Genomic DNA, 21,110 nt, shown 5'->3' with positions numbered 1-21,110 from the left:
TCTGGCAGTACTAACAGTTAATAGACTGTCCTGAGTGGAATATCTGCCAGTACTAACAGTTTATACACTGTCCTGAGTGGAATATCTGCCAGTACTAACAGTTTATACACTGTCCTGAGTGGAATATCTGCCAGTACTAACAGTTTATACACTGTCCTGAGTGGAATATCTGCCAGTACTAACAGTTTCTACGCTGTCTTGAGTGGAATATCTGGCAGTACTAACAGTTTATACACTGTCCTGAGTGGAATATCTGGCAGTACTAACAGTTTATAAACTGTCCTGAGTGGAATATCTGGCAGTACTAACAGTTTATAAACTGTCCTGAGTGGAATATCTGGCAGTACTAACAGTTTATACACTGTCCTGAGTGGAATATCTGCCAGTACTAACAGTTTATACACTGTCCTGAGTGGAATATCTGGCAGTACTAACAGTTTATACACTGTCCTGAGTGGAATATCTGGCAGTACTAACAGTTTATACACTGTCCTGAGTGGAATATCTGGCAGTACTAACAGTTTATAAACTGTCCTGAGTGGAATATCTGGCAGTACTAACAGTTTATACACTGTCCTGAGTGGAATATCTGGCACTACTAACAGTTTATACACTGTCCTGAGTGGAATATCTGGCAGTACTAACAGTTTATACACTGTCCTGAGTGGAATATCTGGCAGTACTAACAGTTTATAAACTGTCCTGAGTGGAATATCTGGCAGTACTAACAGTTTATACGCTGTCCTGAGTGGAATATCTGGCAGTACTAACAGTTTATACACTGTCCTGAGTGGAATATCTGGCAGTACTAACAGTTTATACACTGTCCTGAGTGGAATATCTGGCAGTACTAACAGTTAATACACTATCCTGAGTGGAATATCGGTGGAGTTACATCAGCAGGTTATATTACTGCCTGGGTATACATACTGAGTCTCTGATGACAGGCTCAATTCCACTTTCCTAATGGAGCCTCCATTACTCCTTCCCTCTCTGCTGCTGCTATCTCCTGACTACATATGTGTAACAAGGATCTCCTTGATGTAGCAGCAGCATCAGTAATGACAGGCTACAACAACTGCATCCCCCACACTGGCACACCTCTCCAACATTCAGATCACTCTGGTAATTAACGCGATAACAACCTGCAGGTATTAACCTGCAGGTATTAACCTGGCCAAAAAATGTCAACTATTACGGAAATATTTTTTGACTTGCAAGTTCAAAGAATGTGATAAAATCTTGTCTCCAAGCTAAGTACTCCATATCAATTTATACCTCGCATTAATTGTTGCAATTTCACATCAGGAGCATCCTACGCACAGGCAGAGAGCCAACGGCTAGTGATTTATCGAAGAACCGCAAAGGAAGTGTTCGTACAAGTTTTAGATCCACTCATAGCCTTTGGCCCTACACAGAGCATGGTAAATGTCGCTTTCCGATTTTTATTGGAAATCAACGAAACATAATCAGTGCCGATATTTTCATTGCATGTAATTCCTCCATTGATACACTGGTGCAAAAACTTTATAACCGAACACAGATTATTGAATTGAAATAAATGTGAGATTAGATTCAAAACCATTGATTGCTCCCTTAACGACAAAACGGCCTCGTCAATGCGAACTATGAAAACCATTCTATTGGCGCCGCTTGGTTCCTTCAACTTGTAGCATAATAGGCACCAGAACACAGCTGATGATGCACATAACATAAAGCTGCTGTACCAAACATACAACAAAGGAAGGAAATAAATTGATATCTCACATTTCTTTGAAAACAGTTCCATGATTGTAGATCACATTTATTAACTGTGGCAACAGGAGCAGGGAGCTGATAAACAGTTGACATACAAAACTGCCACCCATTGTGCAATACTGGTGTACCAGAGAGAACAGAAGCGTAGCTAGCTTTGCTGCACAATAAGTTGTGGCACAATACAAGTAGAATCTAATAATCACCTTGATTAGTCAGAACGATGTGCCAACATAAGAGCAGTGACGTTTTCTAATTAAACACTATATCACATGACTGACCAGGGGTCCATGTGGTCCTGAGGGAGTCCATCTGACATGTATATGTTTGAGTAAAGATAAAGCTTCAGTCAGCTTGAGTGTATGCACAGCCAAATTGTTTTACATATGTATCTAAATGCTTTTTGCAAGTGGTCCGGTAAAACAATTCCCAACTCTTGAGACCTACAGTAGATATCCGGGTAGGGTCAGCTAACATGGGGTTGAATGCCCAGGTAGTTAATCTGGACTCATCCCGGCCCTACCTGATAGATAATATTCCACATTTATCATATGCCATATACACAGCATACCAAACTCAATACCTGGTAGATAACATTACACATTTATGGAGGTTTGAACCCAACTGTCGTCCCATGCACTCACTCTGCAGCTGAGTACTTCCCTGTTATGCTACGTCAAGACACTTTTCCAAATACAAATAAATATTTAACTGGCTCTCAACACATTTCCAAGTAACAAGTCTATACTACAAAGGCATATGTGTGAACATACTACAAGCAATTGATGCCAATTGAATTTTTATGTAACCGACACAATGTTGAACTGTGAATTTCCAATCTTGCACACAGTTTGTTCCCTGATTACGCGGGCCCCACAGCCGGTCGACTACGTTTCTATCTCCTCGACTGAAAGCTGGCTCTCCTGCCTGTGACTGGCTACATTCACAATAGACATCAAGTGTCAACCATTGTGGCGTGTAGCAAAACATGCTAGGCATAAAGAATGGATTTGTGGATAAATGCTCTTTAGAAACTTTATGAATGGGAAAATTAGCAAAAAACTCAATTTGTGTTGGCTCTGAAATTAATGAAAGAGGCAGATTAGCCGTAAAATGAATGTATTCATTTGAATGTGTCAGTGTGAAGTATTTACGTCAATTCAGGAGCCTGGTGACTTCATTAACTGTTTACAATATTGGATTCAAGTGAGTTTGATAAGCGGTCAATCATTTATTTGAGCATTCAACAACAGTACTTTTTGTTGTTCTTTTCATTAATGGTGATTTTGTCTTGTTTAGCAAAGTAATGTATTTACTTTAATTACAATGACAGCTGACAGTTAAGTTTTACGTCATTCATTTCAAGCAGCAACCTTAGATAGATAGATTATTGTTGTTAGAGATTATGGAGATATGGAGTCATAAACATAGTGTAATCTTCCATGTATTAATTTGCCCCCCAAAATAAAATAAAAACACATACAAAATTATCAAGAAAAGTCTCCAACAAATGGTGGCTTTGTAACTTGGTTTAATGTTTAGTTTGATATTTTTGCTATGCCTACATTTGGAGCCACCCACATCCTTCATTATGCAACCCTTCTAGTTTTGAAATGTAAAAATAAAATATGATTTCAAAATCACAAGTGGAAGTGATGATTTAACAGGAAGCACTTAACTCCACTGATCATTCATGGTATGATAACAGTTCAAATATTGTGTTTATAGGGACATTAAGAAAAGGTCATCACTTGAGTGATGATTGTGCCTTCACAAAACACAATGGCTGCCCATGTGATGCCAGAACAATGGTATATGGCCAACATGATCTAAATAAACTTGTTGAATATGTCATCTGTCTCTCACAGCTGTATGAGGCATCGTGACCATGTCGCTGCCCCCTCCCCTGCTGCATGTGAGCAGCCTCGTGTCCCGTGCTGCACCTACATCTGCTATCTATTGTTCCCCATCAAGGGGTCATGTTTGTCAATATTCACCTATCTAAAGCATACCTGAAATCGTTGCAGGTCAGCCTGCCAACTAGCTGTCCACACTCAGCCCTAGCAGTCACAAGCACCCGAACCTCTCAGTAAACTCCGATTGACAGGAAGCTGAAATAACAGAAACATGTACCATGAGCTGAGTGGTGATTACACATTTCATTACCAGGAGTTACCACTGTCACATAACATCACAAGCAGTCAGGACTGACAACACTAGCCTATGTCTGTCTCCAGCTGTAATGGATTCATTTCAGCTGAGTTCCAACTGTCATGTCATCAATCCATCAGAGCTGAAACTGTAATGTCACCATGTCATCTGCAGCTGTAATGTCACATGTCATCTGCAGCTGTAACATCACCATGTCATCTGCAGCTGTAATGTCACATGTCATCTGCAGCTGTAATGTCACATGTCATCTGCAGCTGTAACATCACCATGTCATCTGCAGCTGTAATGTCACATGTCATCTGCAGCTGTAATGTTGCCATGTCATCTGCAGCTGTAACATCACCATGTTATCTGCAACTGTAATGTCACATGTCATCTGCAGCTGTAATGTCGCCATGTCATTTTCAGCTGTAATGTCGCCATGTTATTTGCAGCTGCAGCCAAGTGCTGCTGCTGATGCACCTGTACTACTGAGTATAATAATCTTAATGCAGATGATGCAGTAGAGGCCTCAGGATGTAGCAAGCAGTATTTGTACCCAGCAGGGAAAGTGGGGAATGACAGAGGATATGTCTGTGTCCAAATCCTCTATTTATCCTCCCCATGACACGAACATGAATCCATCTTGTACCCAAGTTGGCCTGTGCTTGTCTGGATTACGGGACTGTCCTGAACTGGCCCCTACAGTGATGGAGTTGGTGCCAGTACTAATGAAGTATGACACAAGTGTCCCTCGCTACACCAGAAGCTGAGGAGAGTTTGATAACCCTAATTCATTATTTTCCCCTTGCCTGGACGAACAGGGGAACAGACCCAAACAGGGATCACCAGACAAACAAATCACAAATTGATTCTGGAGAATCGATCATTTTCAAAAGAGTTACACATAGAATTCCCCAAACATCTGGCCATGTAAGGAACAACAACCTGGACACATAATTGACATCTAGGGAAGAAATAAAATGATACATTTGCCACTTGTTGAAAAAAAGGTGAAAAGAAATATGTCTTGAAATATAGTGTTGATAATTATTGTGACAATACTAAACAAGATTAATCTTATCAGACATTATCATGACACATGTTGGAAGGCTAGACTAACATTTAGTCCCAGAATTAAACTTATATTATTTGAAAATATATGTCTTCTAAATAGAAAATAGAATCCAAATGCAGCCAAGAACAATGCTTAAATTCAGGCCTGGAGCTGGGGTAATCTAGACTTGAGTTGGATTCCTTTTTTAATATATTCCCTAGGGTCTGGGAGACATTAATTATGCCTAACTGAGGTGTGCTGAACTGTCTGAAAGTCAAGCATAAACTTTACTTTATTTGTTGTTAAACAATAATTATTCAAGTGTTTGAAATGATGCATCCACTTGCATTTAACTGGGTGTGAGATAGTTCCAGGAGTTTCTCTTCATTTCAATCATGAAAGTTACTTCCTCGTCTAATTGGCACATCATAAGACTGTCATCATAAAAACAATTTTGTTGGCACCACATTGGCAGATGAAGTCCTGTTCCTTGTGAATAAATGAAGTAGCTCACCTAATTGTTGTGTATATGTATCTGTACCTACACAGGTACATCACAGCCACACACGCATGATCTGAAGCAGCTGCCAACGCTTCTTGAAAACTTGTGCCCTGTTTAAAGGTTTCTGCGGTGCTGTGGGAGTACTTTGAGCCCTGCTGGAGGTGTCACTGTTGTTTGATCACTTTGAGCTCTGCTGGAGGTGTCACTGTTGTTTGATCACTTTGAGCTCTGCTGGAGGTGTCACTGTTGTTTGATCACTTTGAGCTCTGCTGGAGGTGTCACTGTTGTTTGATCACTTTGAGCTCTGCTGGAGGTGTCACTGTTGTTTGATCACTTTGAGCTCTGCTGGAGGTGTCACTGTTGTTTGATCACTTTGAGCTCTGCTGGAGGTGTCACTGTTGTTTGATCACTTTGAGCTCTGCTGGAGGTGTCACTGTTGTTTGATCACTTTGAGCCCTGCTGGAGGTGTCACTGTTGTTTGATCACTTTGAGCTCTGCTGGAGGTGTCACTGTTGTTTGATCACTATCAGCCCTGCTGGAGGTGTCACTGTTGTTTGATCACTATCAGCCCTGCTGGAGGTGTCACTGTTGTTTGATCACTTTGAGCTCTGCTGGAGGTGTCACTGTTGTTTGATCACTTTGAGCCCTGCTGGAGGTGTCACTGTTGTTTGATCACTTTGAGCCCTGCTGGAGGTGTCACTGTTGTTTGATCACTTTGAGCTCTGCTGGAGGTGTCACTGTTGTTTGATCACTATCAGCCCTGCTGGAGGTGTCACTGTTGTTTGATCACTTTGAGCTCTGCTGGAGGTGTCACTGTTGTTTGATCACTATCAGCCCTGCTGGAGGTGTCACTGTTTGTTGATCACGTTGAGCCCTCCTGGAGGTGTCACTGTTGTGTGAACATGTTGAGCCCTGCTGGAGGTGTCACTGTTGTTTGAACATGTTGAGCCCTGCTGGAGGTGTCACTGTTCTGTGAACACGTTGAGCCCTGCTTGAGGTGTCACTGTTGTGTGAACACGTTGAGCCCTGCTTGAGGTGTCACTGTTGTGTGAACATGTTGAGCTCTGCTGGAGGTGTCATGGTTGTGTGAACACGTTGAGCCCTGCTGGAGGTGTCACTGTTGTGTGAACACGTTGAGCCCTGCTGGAGGTGTCACTGTTGTTTGATCACTTTGAGCCCTGCTGGAGGTGTCACTGTTGTTTGATCACTTTGAGCCCTTTTGGAGGTGTCACTGTTGTTTGATCACTATCAGCCCTGCTGGAGCTGTCACTGTTGTTTGATCACGTTGAGCCCTGCTGGAGGTGTCACTGTTGTGTGAACATGTTGAGCCCTGCTGGAGGTGTCACTGTTGTGTGAACATGTTGAGCCCTGCTGGAGGTGTCACTGTTGTGTGAACATGTTGAGCCCTGCTGGAGGTGTCACTGTTGTGTGAACATGTTGAGCCCCGCTGGAGGTGTCACTGTTGTTTGAACACGTTGAGCCCTGCTTGAGGTGTCACTGTTGTTTGAACACGTTGAGCCCTGCTGGAGGTGTTACTGTTGTTTGATCACTATCAGCCCTGCTGGAGGTGTCACTGTTGTTTGATCACTATCAGCCCTGCTGGAGGTGTCACTGTTGTTTGATCACTTTGAGCCCTGCTGGAGGTGTCACTGTTCTTTGATCACTATCAGCCCTGCTGGAGGTGTCACTGTTGTGTAAACACGTTGAGCCCTGCTGGAGGTGTCACTGTTGTTTGATCACTATCAGCCCTGCTGGAGGTGTCACTGTTCCTTGATCACTATCAGCCCTGCTGGAGGTGTCACTGTTGTGTGAACACGTTGAGCCCTGCTGGAGGTGTCGCTGTTGTTTGAACACTTTGAGCCCTGCTGGAGGTGTCACTGTTGTTTGATCACTTTGAGCCCTGCTGGAGGTGTCACTGTTGTTTGATCACTTTGAGCTCTGCTGGAGGTGTCACTGTTGTTTGAACACATTGAGCCCTGCTGGAGGTGTCACTGTTGTTTGATCACTATCAGCCCTGCTGGAGGTGTCACTGTTGTTTGATCACTTTGAGCTCTGCTGGAGGTGTCACTGTTGTGTAAACGCGTTGAGCCCTGTTTGAGGTGTCACTGTTGTGTAAACGCGTTGAGCCCTGCTGGAGGTTTTACTGTTGTTTGAACACTTTGAGCCCTCTTTGGTTTTACTGTTGGTTGTACATATTAAACCGTGTTAGAAGGGTTTGCTGTTATTTGAACACTTTGAGCCCTGGTGTAGGGTTTCACGGTTATTTCAACACTTTGAGCTTTGTTGGTGGGTTTCCCTGTTATTTGAACACTTTGAGCTTTGTTGCTGGGTTTCCCTGTTATTTGAACACTTTGAGCTTTGTTGCTGGGTTTCCCTGTTATTTGAACACTTTGAGCCCTGGTGAAGGGTTTCCCTGTTATTTGAACACTTTGAGCTTTGTTGGTGGGTTTCCCTGTTATTTGAACACTTTGAGCTTTGTTGGTGGGTTTCCCTGTTATTTGAACACATTGAGCCCTGGTATAGGGTTTCACCGTTATTTGAACACTTTGAGCTTTGTTGCTGGGTTTCCCTGTTATTTGAACACTTTGAGCCCTGGTGAAGGGTTTCTCTGGTCCTGTGGGAACTATTAAGCCACAAGATTAGGATAAATCAAACATTAGTTGATTATGTATTGGCTACTAATCAGGCCCTTCACTATTGTAACATACTCCATATTAAGCATTGATCCAGGCCCTATTCATATAAGCCATCACCAGTATAGTCACTGGACTATCACTCACAACTGCAGCATACTCTGACTTATCAGCCATGCTCATGAAAATGAAAATAGGATGGTCTAGAGAGTGAATACTTAAATCATTACTGTTGCATTTCTAGGATTTTATGGCACATCAGTGAATGGGAGGGCGTGAGACGGAGGGGGAGGGGGGAGCGGGAGGGGGAGGGGGCTTGGCTGACATAACAGAGCACACAAAGCAGCAGTAACAGATGCAGCAGAAGTAGGCACCCAGGAAAGAACACATTGACTGATGCAACAATGCCTGATTTTATGGATGGATGAATAGCTGTGAAACATTGACAGATGGATGAATGAAAGAATATTTAGATAAAAGGTGAATATAATAATGGATATTTGTGCATTGATTGTAGTATCAATTGCAAGTAAGGTAGGGAAACAGAATATCACTTAAGTGTCTTTTGACATCAAATATATCAACACAAGTCAACTGAAGTATAACATTCTGAGACTTGCCAAGGTTTTTCACTCTCCTTGATGAGTGACATATAACTGGCATCTAAGAGGCAAGGGTGAAATTTTTAAAAATTTCCAATATTATTCTCAGCCATTGCCTACTGAAACAATGTATTATTTTGATGACTATTTTGACATTTGAGATGAACTTACATGTGTCCCACCTTTGAGAGCCAGTTATTGAAAACAAAACCCATTCATAACTATTTCTAGTGTAAATCTCTTGATTAAAGTATACCTAAATCTTACCACTTGTTTCATAATGACATGTATGAAACCTCTTCAGATATATATACATGTAACAACTCACAGAAACATGGACGATTGAACAGAAACAATTGTTTTTGTACCTGTGCAGGCTGATGGCAAGTATCAATCAATATGTACACCCTCCAACTCCTGGAAGTAGTTCCTGGTATGATGAACCTACCTGTGATGTGCCTGTGCCACAGTCACCTGACACGTCACACAGCATGAGCCACAGAGTCACATAGTTCCATCACTGGGAAGCATGTAGACCTACTATCTGAGTAAAGTTGTAGCCAGTGCTTGTGTGTCCGGCCAGCCACTCTGTTCCACTGGTCAGCCAGTCAGGGAGCAGAGCTGGCGGTATAGGGCCTGCTGTGTGCAATAATGAACTGCTGCAGCCAGGAAGAAATCAATCCATGAGACCTCATACTGAAGCAGCCTGAGTCCTATTGATAATATCTATATGTTTAGGGAATCCAAAAGGGTGAAACCCATTCAAGGAGTTACACATCGCTGTGAAAAGATTTCTCGATTTATCGATGGCTTAGTGCTTGCAGTGCCATTTTCGTGCCGCTACATTCGTAGTGTCCGTTAGTTATCCTCTTTTAGCGCACATATTTACACATGTTCGTTTTTTAGTTTCATGCAATAGTTTGATCAACATGTTACACAAGTTGAAAGAGAAGCTTGCCCATCTAAATGCCTGTTATCGATTCACAATGTCTATGGTTTCCCAAAAGATGTTCCAATATTCCCCTATATAAAGGACAGAGCAGGAATGGGGACTTCTAGGTATTGTTAGAATATGTATGGGGCATCACATTTCATATCAAATACTTTATATTTATAACTTAGCTCCTCTTTCCTGTCATAAAGGACCCGGTTCACACCCTGACACACACATACAGATATATACCCAACATATGTCTGAGCACAAGTGATCAGCAGTATTCCACAGTGTACTCCACGGAATGTCTGCAAAAATACAGCTGTGTACTCCACAGAATGTCTGTCACAATACAGCTGTGTACTCCACAGAATGTCTGTCAGAATGCAGCTGTGTACTCCACAGAATGTCTGTCAGAATACAGCTGTGTACTCCACTGAATGTCTGTCAGAATGCAGCTGTGTACTCCACAGAATGTCTGTCACAATACAGCTGTGTACTCCACAGAATGTCTGCAAAAATACAGCTGTGTACTCCACAGAATGTCTGTCACAACACAGCTGTGTACTCCAGAGAATGTCTGTCACAATACAGCTGTGTACCCCACAGAATGTCTGTCACAATACAGCAGTGTACTCCACAGAATGTCTGTCAGAATACAGCTGTGTACTACACAGAATGTCTGTCACAATACAGCTGTGTACTCCATAGAATGTCTGTAAGAATACAGGTGTGTACTCCACAGAATGTCTGTCAGAATACAGCTGTGTACTCCACAGAATGTCTGTCAGAATACAGCTGTGTACTCCACTGAATGTCTGTCACAATACAGCTGTGTACTCCATAGAATGTCTGTCACAATACAGCTGTGTACTCCACTGAATGTCTGTCAGAATGCAGCTGTGTACTCCACGGAATGTCTGTCACAATACAGCTGTATACTACACAGAATGTCTGGCACCATACAGCTGTGTACTCCACAGAATGTCTGTCAGAATACAGCAGTGTACTCCACAGAATGTCTGTCAGAATACAGCTGTGTACTACACAGAATGTCTGTCACAATACAGCTGTGTACTCCACAGAATGTCTGTAAGAATACAGGTGTGTACTCCACAGAATGTCTGTCACAATACAGCTGTGTACTCCACTGAATGTCTGTCACAATACAGCTGTGTACTCCACAGAATGTCTGTCACAATACAGCTGTGTACTCCACAGAATGTCTGTTGGAATACAGGTGTGTACTCCACAGAATGTCTGTCAGAATGCAGCTGTGTACTCCACAGAATGTCTGTCACAATACAGCTGTGTACTCCACAGAATGTCTCTCAGAATACAGGTGTGTATTCCACTGAATGTCTGTCAGAATGCAGCTGTGTACTCCACATAAATGTCTGTCAGAATACAGCTGTGTACTCTACAGAATGTCTGTCAGAATACAGCTGTGTACTCCACAGAATGTCTGGCACCATACAGCTGTGTACTCCACAGAATGTGTGGCACCATACAGCTGTACTCCACGGAATGTCTGTCACAATACAGCTGTGTACTCCACAGAATGTGTCAGAATACAGCTGTGTACTACACAGAATGTCTGACACCATACAGCTGTGTACTCCACAGAATGTCTGTCACAATACAGCTGTGTACTCCACAGAATGTTGGTCACAATACAGGTGTGTACTCCACAGAATGTCTGTCAGAATACAGCTGTGTACTCCACTGAATGTCTGTCAGAATGCAGCTGTGTACTCCACAGAATGTCTGTCACAATACAGCTGTGTACTCCACAGAATGTCTGCAAAAATACAGCTGTGTACTCCACAGAATGTCTGTCACAACACAGCTGTGTACTCCAGAGAATGTCTGTCACAATACAGCTGTGTACCCCACAGAATGTCTGTCACAATACAGCAGTGTACTCCACAGAATGTCTGTCAGAATACAGCTGTGTACTACACAGAATGTCTGTCACAATACAGCTGTGTACTCCATAGAATGTCTGTAAGAATACAGGTGTGTACTCCACAGAATGTCTGTCAGAATACAGCTGTGTACTCCACAGAATGTCTGTCAGAATACAGCTGTGTACTCCACTGAATGTCTGTCACAATACAGCTGTGTACTCCATAGAATGTCTGTCACAATACAGCTGTGTACTCCACTGAATGTCTGTCAGAATGCAGCTGTGTACTCCACAGAATGTCTGTCACAATACAGCTGTGTACTACACAGAATGTCTGTCACAATACAGCTGTGTACTCCACAGAATGTCTGGCACCATACAGCTGTGTACTCCACAGAATGTGTGGCACCATACAGCTGTACTCCACGGAATGTCTGTCACAATACAGCTGTGTACTCCACAGAATGTGTCAGAATACAGCTGTGTACTACACAGAATGTCTGACACCATACAGCTGTGTACTCCACAGAATGTCTGTCACAATACAGCTGTGTACTCCACAGAATGTTGGTCACAATACAGGTGTGTACTCCACAGAATGTCTGTCAGAATACAGCTGTGTACTCCACTGAATGTCTGTCAGAATGCAGCTGTGTACTCCACAGAATGTCTGTCACAATACAGCTGTGTACTCCACAGAATGTCTGCAAAAATACAGCTGTGTACTCCACAGAATGTCTGTCACAACACAGCTGTGTACTCCAGAGAATGTCTGTCACAATACAGCTGTGTACCCCACAGAATGTCTGTCACAATACAGCAGTGTACTCCACAGAATGTCTGTCAGAATACAGCTGTGTACTACACAGAATGTCTGTCACAATACAGCTGTGTACTCCATAGAATGTCTGTAAGAATACAGGTGTGTACTCCACAGAATGTCTGTCAGAATACAGCTGTGTACTCCACAGAATGTCTGTCAGAATACAGCTGTGTACTCCACTGAATGTCTGTCACAATACAGCTGTGTACTCCATAGAATGTCTGTCACAATACAGCTGTGTACTCCACTGAATGTCTGTCAGAATGCAGCTGTGTACTCCACAGAATGTCTGTCAGAATACAGCTGTGTACTACACAGAATGTCTGTCACAATACAGCTGTGTACTCCACAGAATGTCTGTAAGAATACAGGTGTGTACTCCACAGAATGTCTGTCAGAATACAGCTGTGTACTCCACTGAATGTCTGTCACAATACAGGTGTGTACTCCACAGAATGTCTTTCACAATACAGCTGTGTACTCCACAGAATGTCTGTTGGAATACAGGTGTGTACTCCACAGAATGTCTGTCAGAATGCAGCTGTGTACTCCACAGAATGTCTGTCACAATACAGCTGTGTACTCCACAGAATGTCTCTCAGAATACAGGTGTGTATTCCACTGAATGTCTGTCAGAATGCAGCTGTGTACTCCACATAAATGTCTGTCAGAATACAGCTGTGTACTCTACAGAATGTCTGGCACCATACAGCTGTGTACTCCACAGAATGTCTGGCACCATACAGCTGTGTACTCCACAGAATGTGTGGCACCATACAGCTGTACTCCACGGAATGTCTGTCACAATACAGCTGTGTACTCCACAGAATGTGTCAGAATACAGCTGTGTACTACACAGAATGTCTGACACCATACAGCTGTGTACTCCACAGAATGTCTGTCACAATACAGCTGTGTACTCCACAGAATGTTGGTCACAATACAGGTGTGTACTCCACAGAATGTCTGTAAGAATACAGGTGTGTACTCCACAGAATGTCTGTCAGAATACAGCTGTGTACTCCACAGAATGTCTGTTGGAATACAGGTGTGTACTCCACAGAATGTCTGTCAGAATACAGCTGTGTACTCCACAGAATGTCTGTCAGAATACAGCTGTGTAATCCACAGAATGTCTGACACCATACAGCTGTGTACTCCACAGAATGTCTGTCACAATACAGCTGTGTACTCCACAGAATGTCTGTCACAATACAGCTGTGTACTCCACAGAATGTCTGTCACAATACAGCTGTGTACTACACAGAATGTCTGTCACAATACAGCTGTGTACTCCACAGAATGTCTGCCAAAATACAGCTGTGTACTCCACAGAATGTCTATCAGAATACAGCTGTGTACTCCACAGAATGTCTGTCAGAATACAGATGTGTACTCCACAGAATGTCTGTCACAATACAGCTGTGTACTCCACATAATGTCTGTCAGAATACAGCTGTGTACTCCACAGAATGTCTGTCAGAATACAGCTGTGTACTCCACAGAATGTCTGACACCATACAGCTGTGTACTCCACAGAATGTCTGTCACAATACAGCTGTGTACTCCACAGAATGTCTGTCAGAATACAGCTGTGTACTCCACAGAATGTCTGTAAGAATACAGGTGTGTACTCCACAGAATGTCTGTCACAATACAGCTGTGTACTCCACAAAATGTCTGTCAGAATACAACTGTGTACTCCACAAAATGTCTGTCAGAATACAACTGTGTACTCCACAAAATGTCTGTCAGAATACAGCTGTGTACTCCACAGAATGTCTGACACCATACAGCTGTGTACTCCACAGAATGTCTGTCACAATACAGCTGTGTACTCCACATAATGTCTGTCAGAATACAGCTGTGTACTCCACAGAATGTCTGTCAGAATACAGCTGTGTACTCCACAGAATGTCTGTCAGATTACAGCTGTGTACTCCACAGAATGTCTGTCACAATACAGCTGTGTACTCCACAGAATGTCTGTCAGAATGCAGTTGTGTACTCCACAGAATGTCTGTCAGAATGCAGCTGTGTACTCCACAGAATGTCTGGCACCATACAGCTGTGTACTCCACAGAATGTCTGTCACAATACAGCTGTGTACTCCACAGAATGTCTGTCAGAATGCAGCTGTGTACTCCACAGAATGTCTGTTGGAATACAGCTGTGTACTCCACAGAATGTCTGTCAGAATGCAGCTGTGTACTCCTTAAATAAACTCTATAAACAGTTGTCTGGCAAAATAAGAAGGAATTTAATATTGTTGACATCTTCTACACAGAACTATAGTGAAACAAAGTTTAATAATCACTATTTGATATATCTCAAATCTCATTATACAACACATAAGTTTATATTTGAACCACTGTGTTTTTCTGTTTGTGACAATTATTACTGACTGTTGTCCAGCCTATGTTGTAAGTGACACAACTGCAACATATGCTTACTCACACTGTCTCAGGCTTTACCACACAACATGTGCATGCAGTATACCCAATTCTGAGCCCTAGATTACAATAAACACACCTAAAAAAACCTGTGTGCTGAAACATTTGCAATGAGCCCTCGATCAGCAGGAAGTATTTCTTTCAATCAGTTAATGTCCACAGGGTATAACACTCTGCCATATTTCCAATGAAGACAAGAGTAAGTCTCTACTAACCAATTCAGCTGACATGTTACCTCAGTTACTTTTCCTGTGATGCAAAGCCTATGATTGTCTAACTAACAAACACAATAAACAGTAGATGCTTACACAAATGTAAACACAAAAAGCCATCACTAGTTTGGGTTGACTTGGGTTGGCAGCAGGATAGCACCCTGCTTCCTGGATTGAGATGCCCCTCGCCACACAGCCCTCCATCAGCCCTACACCTGACACAATCATGCCTGTTTTACAGGCTAATGATGAGATAATTCAGCTGGGGGAATCTGTCCCTTGTATTTCAATCAGTGTCCATACAGAGAGGCTAATATAGTGTTTCTAGTCACACAAGTACTTTTTCATCTTGTACTGACTCAAGGTCACAGTGTAGACAACAGACTCATGCCACAGACTCTAGACCCAGACAGACATGCCACAGACACCAGACACCCTACAGACATGCCACAGACACCAGACCCCAGGCAGACATGCCACAGACTCTAGACCCAGACAGACATGCCACAGACACCAGACACCCTACAGACATGCCACAGACACCAGACCCCAGGCAGACATGCCACAGACTCTAGACCCAGACAGACATGCCACAGACACCAGACACCCTACAGACATGCCACAGACTCTAGACCCAGACAGACATGCCACAGACACCAGACACCCTACAGACATGCCACAGACACCAGACCCAAGGCAGACATGCCACAGACTCTAGACCCAAGACAGACATGTCACAGACACCAGACACCCTACAGACATCTCACAGACACCAGACACCAGACAGACATGCCACATACTCTAGACCCAGACAGACATGCCACAGCTTCTAGACCCAAGACAGACATGTCACAGACACCAGACACCCTACAGACATCTCACAGACACCAGACACCAGACAGACATGCCATAAACTGTTTTACCATTACTACCTGTATCCCTGACTGTACACAACTGTCTCAAGGCTAACACTCACTGTGCGCAAGGCACAGACGATAGAGTAACCACCATCAACAGTCCCCTATTGATGTCCGATAACCACTGTGTTTTGGGCGTATTGTTTTAAGGACTACATGAAGAGTATTGATATTTTCCAATCGATTGATTGATTTTGTGTCTGGGTCCTTATTGCTTCATCTGATCAAAGCTGTCGGCTCTAACCTTTGGCGGTTTTTCTGCACCTTTGTTCTAACAAAAACACCCATCAGAGATTTTTTGTCTTCATACAAAGATATTAACGTTTTTGTCAATGTCTGGTCTACACAGAGGTAATAAGCTGCAACTGCTGTGATCAAGTTACTGCTCTCCTTGAATAAAGGATGAAATACAGCCATTCACATCACACAAATTAAAGTGATACATTCACAACATAATTGTCATTATCATTATTACAAGTGTCAGTATAACCACATAACAGATGCTACTCTACATCCACACTTTCAACCAACACATCCTCTCTATACCCACACCTGCAACCAACACACCCTCTCTACACCCACACCTGCAACCAACACATCCTCTCTACACCCACACCTGTAACCAACATACCCTCTCTACACCCACACCTGTAACCAACATACCCTCTCTACACCCACACCTGCAACCAACATACCCTCTCTACACCCACACCTGTAACCAACATACCCTCTCTACACCCACACCTGTAACCAACATACCCTCTCTACACCCACACCTATAACCAACACACCCACACCTGCAACCAACATACCCTCTCTACACCCACACCTGTAACCAACATACCCTCTCTACACCCACACCTGTAACCAACATACCCTCTCTACACCCACACCTGTAACCAACATACCCTCTCTACACCCACACCTATAACCAACACACCCACACCTGCAACCAACATACCCTCTCTACACCCACACCTGTAACCAACATACCCTCTCTACACCCACACCTGCAACCAACATACCCTCTCTACACCCACACCTGCAACCAACATACCCTCTCTACACCCACACCTGTAACCAACACATCCTCTCTACACTCACACCTATAACCAACACATCCTTTCTACACCCACACCTGCAAACAACACAAACTCTCTACACCCACACCTGTAACCAACACACCCTCTCTACACCCACACCTGCAACCAACATACCCTCTCTACACCCACACCTGCAACCAACATACCCTCTCTACACCCACACCTGCAACCAACATACCCTCTCTACACCCACACCTGCAACCAACAGTCATGTTTTCTGCTCAATGCGTACTGCTACACACACTATGAAACATTGTAGGAACCTACAACTCCTTAATCAATAAGCTACAATTATACATGTAAATAATTATTTCAAAATACCTGACAAAAATGTTCTTTCCTATTACTATTAATTCTCGGTGATGAAGTTGTCAAATAATTTGCTTCAATCAGTGGCTTTCATTTGGATTTGAAAGCTCTGATTGACAAGCTAGAATCATTTTTCCCCCACTGCCACAATGAGAACAGGTTCATCATAACTGCCCCAAAAGTCCGGGAGTGTTATTCCAGTGTATATCATATCCATCATGATCTTCAGCTGCATCCAGTCTCCTACCATCATGGTATTATACAAAACAATTCACTCATAAGTGGTATCTGAGATGAGAGTAAATAATAAGGACCATGTACAGTTCTGGGTATGTTGTGGGTACTGCATCTAACGATGCAGTGCTATTGATGACAGAAATGCAGCCTGGAGCTGAGAGCAGGTTATCTTACACTGATGTAGCTCTGGTACATCTCTGGGAGAAGTCCTTCATACAGATGACACAACTCTTGTCCAGGATCACCACCTCATGATCTGATAACGATATCAACCCTAAACAGGCCTTGCAGTAGCCCATATAGTAGGATCAAATATAGTTGTGTCCATCTCCAAGGAAGGAAATAATAAAGTTGCCTTCCAATTACTGGTGAGTTGTTTCTGAGTCCAGCTTTATTGTAGTGTTCATTGCCTGACTAATATGGCTGCCATCTGTCAGTCTCAGCAGCCGGTCTAGTGTAGGGCAGACACACATAAACCCTGCTTAGTGTTGTAGTAGTCCAATCCTCCTGAATACCACAGCACACCTGTGACATCATGTCTGTGTGATAGACACCGTAAACAAGCCGCTCTATACCCTACCAGCCATTAACTTGAGACATAAACTGGATTAGGCCACATTCCTCACAGTAATATCACAAAACATCTGAAATATTTTCGACCTTAGGTTATAAATTTGCTGAAGCAAACTTTCTTCTGAAACATTTGACAATTTGAGTATCCCACTCATCAAACTGGACAACTTTGATTTCCTCAGAGGCAACATGGCTTTTCAATAGCACATGATCAAAGAAAACACAGCTGAAAAACATATCCATCGTGCAAAATTTCATGGACACAATTTCACACTTTTTCAAAACCCAAAGGAATATATTTATCACTTGAGATGTTTCTATCTTTGCATATTTTATTCAAGTTAATTTTAAAAAGTATTTAAAACGAAACTTCTCAGCTAACTAATATGGCTTCAAGCTATGACAGGATGTGGAACTGGCTGTCCACATGAGCTTCCTCCTCTGACAACTGGGCATGTCTCTCATCCACACAATATTACAGTCAACACAGGGTCATGTAGCTCCTTCACAGACACAGTACTGCACAGGTCTAACGTAATAGAACGGACGACCACTTTTGTATCTAGATCAATCAATACTATCACAGCACACTGAAGGAATAAGCCTCTATCATTTCTTTCAAATAACTTTTTTGTGTAATTATTTTCTCTCAATATTACCAAAATTACAATTTCAACCCACCAAGTTATCCACTCAATTTATCAATTTGCGATTTGGCCACCATTTCAGACAAGTGGTCTAACCCTGGCTGATCACTCATCGATCATTGGCAAAAGGTTGGTGAAAGCCGACAAGTCTCTTATTTAACATTGATTCCAGCACATTCCATTCACACGTCCAATGTATCATCGTATTTCACACACTGCCTCCTAACAGCAGCTCTGTCTTTTCAATTTTCAATCACCAGGAACATTTTGGTAATTTTCCAAGAAAATTGCACACAAGCAAAACTGACTTCATCTGTTTCTGACAATAGGGGTTACCAGATGTTTGAAAATCTGATCAGATTACATCGCAATCGCAGAAAATATCTGTGTACATATTAGCCATGGAAGTAATTAGAGTTGAGAACTTAGGTACATGCAGTAAGTACACACAAGTGTTATTCAAGTTTCTTGCTATCTGTTAATAATAAGGGCCACAGGTCAGACAATGCCTGTGAACTGTATGGTGCTGACAGCTGTAACCTGGGACAGCCAATAACTTCAGATACATCATTCCATCAACCAGAGTCTCACATAAAGGCTTCACAGATATACTTAGTTAATATAGCAAGGCTGACAGCAGACAGGTTCAGTGTCTTGTGTATTGGCACCTCACACTGTCTCAGTGCCATAAATCAGACACTATCAGAGTTATGTGATTCCTGACTGATGTGATGCAGGACGGAACAGGTCTTACATTGACAGTGTCTCAAGTAATAGAGGACAGAACAGGTCTTACATTGACAGTGTCTGATGTAATAGAGGACAGAACAGGTCTTACATTGAGAGTGTCTCAAGTAATAGAGGACAGAACAGGTCTTACATTGTCAGTGTCTGATGTAATAGAGGACAGAACAGGTCTTACATTGACAGTGTCTGATGTAATAGACGACGGAACAGGTCTTACATTGAGAGTGTCTCAAGTAATAGAGGACAGAACAGGTCTTACATTGACAGTGTCTGATGTAATAGACGACGGAACAGGTCTTACATTGAGAGTGTCTGATGTAATAGACGACGGAACAGGTCTTACATTGACAGTGTCTGATGTAATAGACGACGGAACAGGTCTTACATTGAGAGTGTCTCAAGTAATAGAGGACAAAACAGGTCTTACATTGACAGTGTCTGATGTAATAGATGACGGAACAGGTCTTACATTGTCAGTGTCTGATGTAATAGAGGACAGAGCAGGTCTTACATTGACAGTGTCTGATGTAATAGACGACGGAACAGGTCTTACATTGAGAGTGTCTGATGTAATAGAGGACAGAGCAGGTCTTACATTGTCAGTGTCTGATGTAATAGAGGACAGAGCAGGTCTTACATTGTCAGTGTCTGATGTAATAGAGGACAGAGCTGGTCTTACATTGTCAGTGTCTGATGTAATAGAGGATAGAGCAGGTCTTACATTGTCAGTGTCTGATGTAATAGATGACAGAGCAGGTCTACACTGACAGTGTCTGATGTAATAGAGGACAGAGCAGGTCTTACATTGTCAGTGTCTGATGTAATAGAGGAGAGAACAGGTCTTACATTGACAGTGTCTGATGCAATAGAGGACAAAGCAGGTCTTACATTGTCAGTGTCTGATGTAATAGAGGACAGAGCAGGTCTTACATTGTCAGTGTCTGATGTAATAGATGACAGAGCAGGTCTTACACTGACAGTGTCTGATGTAATAGAGGACAGAGCAGGTCTTACATTGTCAGTGTCTGATGTAATAGAGGAGAGAACAGGTCTTACATTGACAGTGTCTGATGCAATAGAGGACAAAGCAGGTCTTACATTGTCAGTGTCTGATGTAATAGACTACAAAGCAGGTCTTACATTGACAGTGTCTGATGTGATGCAGGACAGAGGCACCAATGGATATGTCACTGTACCAAGTGGCACCAATGGATATGTCACTGTACCCAGAGGCACCAATGGATATGTCACTGTACCCAGTGGCACCAATGGATATGGCATTGTACCCAGAGGCACCAATGGATATGGCACTGTACCCAGTGGATATGGCACTGTACCCAGAGGCACCAATGGATATGACACTGTACCAAGTGGATATGTCACTGTACCCAGAGGTACCAATTGATATGGCACTGTACCCAGTGGCACCAATGGATATGTCACTGTACTCAGTGGCACCAATGGATATGTTGCTGTACCCAGTGGCACCAATGGATATGTCACTGTACCCATAGGCACCAATGGATATGGCACTGTACCCAGTGGC

General features: G+C 42.8%; 1 protein-coding gene across 11 annotated transcripts in view; it reads right to left on the bottom strand.

Moving 5' to 3' along the window:
• LOC124118894 (kin of IRRE-like protein 1) overlaps positions 1-21,110 on the bottom strand; it is a 410,728-nt gene that overhangs the window by 230,025 nt on the left and 159,593 nt on the right. For 7 of the 11 annotated variants that reach the window (XR_007221847.1, XR_007221848.1, XR_007221846.1 and 4 more), the window contains exons 1-2: positions 9,149-9,301; positions 3,768-3,866 (exon numbers count right to left, since the gene is read on the bottom strand). The gene's annotated coding sequence lies outside the window, so the exon portion shown is untranslated. Of the gene's footprint in view, positions 1-3,767; positions 3,867-5,477; positions 6,174-9,148; positions 9,302-21,110 lie in introns of those variants that run through there. The other 4 variants (XM_046481197.2, XM_046481195.2, XM_048398300.1 and 1 more) reach the window with 2 other exon arrangements.

Source organism: Haliotis rufescens, unplaced genomic scaffold (genome assembly GCF_023055435.1).
Source record: "Haliotis rufescens isolate VD_foot unplaced genomic scaffold, xgHalRufe1.0.p SCAF_18, whole genome shotgun sequence".
Taxonomy (NCBI): Eukaryota; Metazoa; Mollusca; class Gastropoda; order Lepetellida; family Haliotidae; genus Haliotis; species Haliotis rufescens.
This window is presented reverse-complemented; position numbering and strand designations above follow the sequence as displayed.